Source organism: Orbicella faveolata, unplaced genomic scaffold (genome assembly GCF_042242905.1).
Source record: "Orbicella faveolata isolate gen_17 unplaced genomic scaffold, um_ofav_v1 contig_3, whole genome shotgun sequence".
NCBI lineage: Eukaryota > Metazoa > Cnidaria > Anthozoa > Scleractinia > Merulinidae > Orbicella > Orbicella faveolata.
This window is the reverse complement of record NW_028301558.1, coordinates 17,553,310-17,560,000: the sequence shown is the minus strand read 5'-3', so window position 1 is coordinate 17,560,000 and position 6,691 is coordinate 17,553,310.

The following is a 6,691-nucleotide window of genomic DNA, read 5'->3' as shown; positions in this document are numbered from 1 at the left end:
GAAACAGTTCCTGAGTTAGTAGTATGCAAATGGCACGGAATATTTTTGTTTTTAGTTACAAAGGTAACTTGATACTTTTGTTTTTCACAAGGAGTAAATTCAATTAGAGGTCACGAATCGTCGCTTCTAGTTCTTAGGACATGTTTAGAGGAGACGAGACTATTTAGATTTGAAACTGTTTTAACGTTTACAATAGTATGTGCAGGCAACGATTGTTTTGTTCTTGTTGCATGCAAATATAACGATATATTTTTATATTTTAGTTACAAAGGGTAATATGACACTCTTGTTTCTCACAAGGGAGTAAATGCAATTAGAGCTGACGAATCGTCACCACTTGTTCCCACGAGATGTTTGCTATCTTTAGTTACAAATGGTAACTTAACACTTTTGTTTTTTATATGGGAGTAAATTCAATTAGAGCTGACAAGTTATCGGGTATTGTTCCCAGGATATTAAACAAAAAAGAAGCTTTCATTTCTGGACGGTTTTTACGTCTCTGCAGTAGCAGTTTAATCTTTTTGAATTATTTTTTTGTGAAAAAAATACCTCTTAGTCGGCGCGTCGGGGTATGTTATGGACGGGTCAATGGATGAGTGAGTGAGTGAGTGAGTGAGTGAAAGATGTATGTATGTCACACCAATCAGATTGGATCTACTATAAACAGCCAATCAAATTTCTTGTTGTAAAAGTAAATGGCATGTGAGGAGATTTGATCCCGATACAGTTTAGAACGGCCATATTTATTCTTCTATAAAAGAGGAAGTTGGGCTTATATTGGGCTTACTTCGACGTTTTCTGTGGGTTAGGCTGAGGATTTTAGTTACGAACGAGATGAGCCTTTAGGTTTGAAACAGTCCGTGAGTTAGTAGTATGCAAATGCAACGAGATATTTTTATTTTTAGTTACAAAGGTAACCTGATACTTTTGTTTTTCACAAGGAGTAAATTCAATTAAAGGTCACGAATCGTCGCTTCTAGTTCTTAGGACATGTTTTAGAGGAGACGAGACTATTTAGATTTGAAACAGTTCTAACGTTTACAACAGTAAGTGCAGGTGACGATTGTTTTGTTCTTGTTGCATGCGAATATAACGAGATGTTTTTCTTTTAGTTACAAAGGGTAATTTGACACTCTTGTTTCTCACAAGGGAGTAAATGCAATTAGAGCTGACGAATCATCACCACTCTTTCCCACAAGATGTTTGGTATCTTTAGTTACAAATGGTAACTTAACACTTTTGTTTTTTTATATTGGAGTAAATTCATTTCTGGACGGTTTTTACGTCTCTGCAGTAGCAGTTTATTTTTTTCTGATGGGCATTTTATGACATTCTTTTCAGTCCGATATTTTTAGAGGTAAAAAGTATCAAAACTGCTCAAATGTTCTTTGAAAACTGCGTGGCACCAAGTTAAAGTGCAGTTTAATTAAATCAGACTTTCAATGTGTCAGAGAGGCTTTTTTCTCTTTCTTTCTATTTTCGGTGAAGTAGTGTTGTTGCGTTGTGTTGTGTAAAAAGGGTAACCTCACGACTTGTATAAAATGCGAAACGTTCTCTTAACTTGAGTATTTTTGACCAAAAATTCCTCGTGGGGGTTGGAAGAGCTATGTGATCGGTAAGTGAGGGAGTTATGCATGTGCATGTGTCTCACCAATCACAGTGTGGGTTGTATCAAAGAAAGAATCAAATAATAGCCTGTTAGAAAATAAGATGGTATCTACATTAATCTGGAGACGTGTCAGATTGCTGTAGTTTGTTCAACCAAACATTTTATGGCTTACTATTTAGTTATCTTACCATTGCCGATGTAACATCGTGTGTACATCATAAATTCCCAGTTTCTTTCTTGCTGTACATCGCAACCAAAAAAACTTGTCAAATTAACCAAATCATTACTGTAAACAGTTTCATGAATGCTCCTATCTCCGAGACTTTTAGTTCACAAACAAAATAATTCTTGCACGCCTCTCGTGCCTATGTTGTGGGTTTTGATATTGATATTATCTAATTTGAACTGGTTTTGTGGAATATCAAAACTTAAAAACACTACGATCATTGCTGGAAACAGAATAAGACCGTGCTATTGCATGACGATGTTATAGCGGAGCCCCATACTCATATAGGAAAGAAAAGGAAACCCATGAGTCGATCTTCTCATGGTTATCATGGCTAGCGGTATTGCTCGTGGACGCGTACGCACGACAGCGACGACGACGACGACGGAGTCGCGCAACATGGCGGCCATACTCCAAATAATAGGTTGACAGAGACATGCAGCCTTGGTTTGCCGTGCTCTTCTTTGATATTGGACATCCAAAGTTATCGAAGTTATCGACATTCGAATTTATCATTATTATTATTATTATCCATGTCATGATCAATTGACACCTGTCAAAACAAAGTATTCGCTGACCAGTATTACGTTACCTTATCGTGGGCTCAAGTTTACAACTCGCGTTACAAAACTCAAAACAAAATTATACCTTTTCCTGGGTTAGTTTGCTCTGAACAACCCGGCCCAGGGGCATGTTTCTCGAAAGCTCCCGTAAATACCGGGCCGGTTAACGGGAAACTTTACCGGGCCCGAAACAGCGTTTCTCGAAGCACCCGTAAAAGTTTCCCGGTACTTACCGGGCCCGATAAAATAGCGGGTTGTTACCAATCTCTAGCGCGCACTTCACGCTCCTTCGCGAGAGAAGGAGAAACACTTGGGACTATACGGGCACATTCGATTCTGATCGATTCTGTTGTCGTTGCGACTGTGATGCTTTTTGAAGAACGCTGCGAAGTTTAACTTCGAAGTTATCGTTGTGTCAAAGGAGAGCAACTGAGAGAGATCGTCATTTTGCATGGTCATATTATTTGAAAGTGATGATCAATTCCCTTTTGTAGTTCGATTCGAAGACTTCGATCGACAATCTCGCTCTTTTCTAGGAGTGTTGTCTTTTTCCGTGATTCATTCGAATTCAAAATGTTCCACTGAGCAATCAAACAAGATCTGCGGACCGCCGAGGAAACAGTGTGAACTTGAGAACTTGAAATTTAGCTACAAACACTTATTTCAGCAATTTATACTGATAAGAATTTCGCTTAAGTAAGTGTACAGAATATTTGGAATAAGGAAGGATCTTACTAAAATTTTTAGGCGTGATTTAATCGTTTTCTCCGGCAAACATCAAGCGTAATTTTCACTGATCCCAAATCGACTGTTCTAGCATAAAGCATAGAAATGAGACTGAAACAATTATGAGATTGGGGAGAATAATTTTAATGTTCTTTATTCTCGTTTATCTATCGTGAGTACAGAACGCTTCTTCGTGTTTCATCTAGCTAGAAATGCTATAACCAACATTTGTCAGTATTTGTGCACCGCGCCTAATGCGACTCTTCGCGATCGCTCTAGATCTATTATTTTTACTTTTTGTAGAATGTCTGTTTTCTAATTTCCTCCTGCCTCCCAAAAAAGTGAAAAAAAATCTGCAATTAAAACACAAGAAACAGGTTTTGTTTGCAGTAAGATCAGGTTTGCGTGACGGGAACCAATTTTTATGTTCATACAAAGAAGCCATTTCGAAAACGCGCGGCGAGTGATCGGCGTTTACGTGACAAAGACAGTGTTTATCTATTCATTAATTTTTTTCCGCCATTTGTTGATTTTGAAAAACAATAAAATAGAACTTCACAGTTATATAGCGCTTCCATGCAAACGCCTTCAAACTGTAAACAACAACAACAACAATTATATTTACGTGGGTTTCCGGAGTCAGCGGGCAGCTTCTCGCCGTGTTTCTCTCCAATTCCTCCTCTAGCTCCTCAACGCGCCACTCTATTCTTGCTCGTGAGAGCCGAAATCGTTCAATGACCTCCTCAGTCAGCCATATCGGCTAGAAAGAGGCGTCTTTGAAACAAAAAAGTGCGCCCCCGGCCGCCATTTTGTTTGGTTTTGCAACATTTGTGACTCCCCGGTAACTTTACGGGAGGTCACGACCTCCCGTAAATTACAGGGCAAGTTACCGGAAAAATTAACGGGATCGAAAATAACGGGAGCTTCGAGGAACACCCGAAAAGTTTACGGGGACTTACCGGGTGACTTACCGGGCCCGATAATTTACGGGGTCTTTCGAGAAACAGGCCCCAGGAGCTACGCTTTTAGGCTGGTCTAAATCTATATATTAGCAGTAACCCATCGAGCCAAAATATTTTGGTTGTCACGTGATTGTCCGTACGTACCTTTACGCCCCCTCCATGTAAATCAATGTGAAATGTCACTCTACAACAACCTAGTTCCCAAGGCTTTTCCTTCAGAGATCAGGAGAGGGGAGGGTTAAAGCATACATCTTTGATATTGGGTATCCATGTTATATTCAAGTTATACCTGTCAAAACAAGGTATGCACTGACCAGTATCACTTGACCATATCGCAGGCCCGTTTTTAGAGCTCATTGAGGTCACGTGTTTTTTTAAGTTGACCACTGCCCAGGTACAGGTTTTCAATTGGATCCCAGGCTCAAGCAAGGTTAAATTGTTGTAATAAGGAGCTCTGCTTTTAGACTTTGCTAACTCTATATATTACTTAAATTGGTTGTTGTTATAAAATGAGTTGGAAAAATTATCCAGAATCAACACCAATCTGCCGTTTTTACAGACTGCATGATGTTTAGCTGTCTGGCTGGGAACAGTTCCACGTAGTTCTAATAAACAAAGTCACTGATCGATTGTTAAAATCAGATCTCATAACGTAGGCTTAATATCACATTTCCTAAGGTAAACCAAATTCTTAAAATGTTTTCTTTTTCGCTGTACATCACAACCAGACAAACTTGTTGGATTAACCTTATCATAATTGTCAAGAGTCCACTGAGTGCTGCTACCTCCAGGGGCTTTTTATTCACAAAAAGATAACTCTTGTATTGACACGCTTGCGCACTAACCCACTAAATTAAAAACAAAATTGGAAATATGGAGTCTCCGTGTTAATTTCTCTTACACGTAAAAGTAACTCAAACGTTGATTGTTCATGCAATTCTTACAATCGCAAAATACCATGCAGATAACTGAGGCAGTACCACTTGTATTTATTTCCATTTTTTTATTGACCTTTCAGCTGCAACATTTTATGAGTTTCTGAACAAAGAATCTTAGGTATATTATTGGCCGTGTAAAATTATGATTTGCAACAATCTGGATTAGGAAAGACCTCATTCAAATTGTTTTTCTGATCATAAATCACTTCTGCAACACCAGTCTGCTTATCAAAATTCAGGTACAATCATTTAATGTCACCTTGATAGGGAAAAACTGCATTCAAATCTTATTTCAACACACAGTTACAGTAATATATACAACTACAAAACTAGTTTCGTCCATGACCTCTTAATTTGGTCTCCATAACAGATTTAAATCCAAGGTGACCTCATGTAACCATGCATGAGATATAAACCTTGATACCACAAGTTAAACTATAACTAATTTGCATTTTTTTTTTTTCAGTCTACTTATTTATTTATTTATTTATTTATTTATTTATTTATTTACTGGTTTATTTCTATCTTGTTATTATTGTTTCTATCTGGTTATATTATTGTCGGTTGTTATTATTTGGTATCAAGTTATATTTTTCATGCATGGTTACATGAAGTCATCCAAAATTCAAATCTTTAGTGGTGACCACCTGAAGAGGTCACAGACAAAACAAGTCTTGAAGTCGCATATACTATGTAACTATGTATCAAAGGAAAATTCAAACGAAGCTTTTCCCGATTCAAGATGCTATTCAGTAATCATACTTTCTTGCTTTACAAGTAGAACTTTGTGAAGGAGGCTATTGCGCATGGTTTATATGCCCTAACAACAAGGCAATGCTTGGTTTAAGTGAGTGGCAAAATTGTCCATAGAGGGGCGAAGCCATATTTTTCTATGTTAGTTTTCTTCCTTAATTAATGACTAGAGCAGGGCTTGATTGATGATTGCCGTAATTCTCATCACTGGTTTGATTGATAAGGGACTGGCACTGTAGGGAGAAACCAGTGGTTGAACACTTGGCCATCTCAGTCACATTTGTCCAACTGTATAAATGCCACATGCTCAACAACCATTTTTTGAAAAAAAGTACTTGTTCCTTCAATCACTGATCTCCATTGCTTTCCAATTCTAACAGTTTGGAAGTGATTACGTCTACTGCATTTAGTGTTGGTGAGTTAGGAAACAAGTCAATAACAGCTTGGCGTCTTCTAAGGATTGCGTTAGACTGGGATCCAGTGGAATAGAACCTACAAAGAAGGAAAAAACTATTTTTTCAAGAGCTGAAAGCAAGATATAGCTAGAAGACTCTCCTCTGCGAAAACTGACTGATTTCAATGTCAAATTGAACACATCACATCAGTGAGAATTGTCTGCAATTTGCAATGACCCCTTGTGATAAGCTTGACACAACAAAGAATTTGGTTGACATTCCTTAAGCTTCCAGCAAGTGAGACCTTTGCATTTCCAAACAATATAATTCCCTGCTTGTTTTTTTTTAACGCTAATATAGACAAGTGTAATAAATGGTGAAAAGACCATTTTCCATGAAACATGATCTTGATTGCCCCTTACCCCTCTATCCCCCTTCCTGTGTAGTCACTGATGTTAGTAAGTATTTTTACCTAAAAATGGAGCATTGCAGCTCTTTGCCAAAGCTTCACCTCCTCCT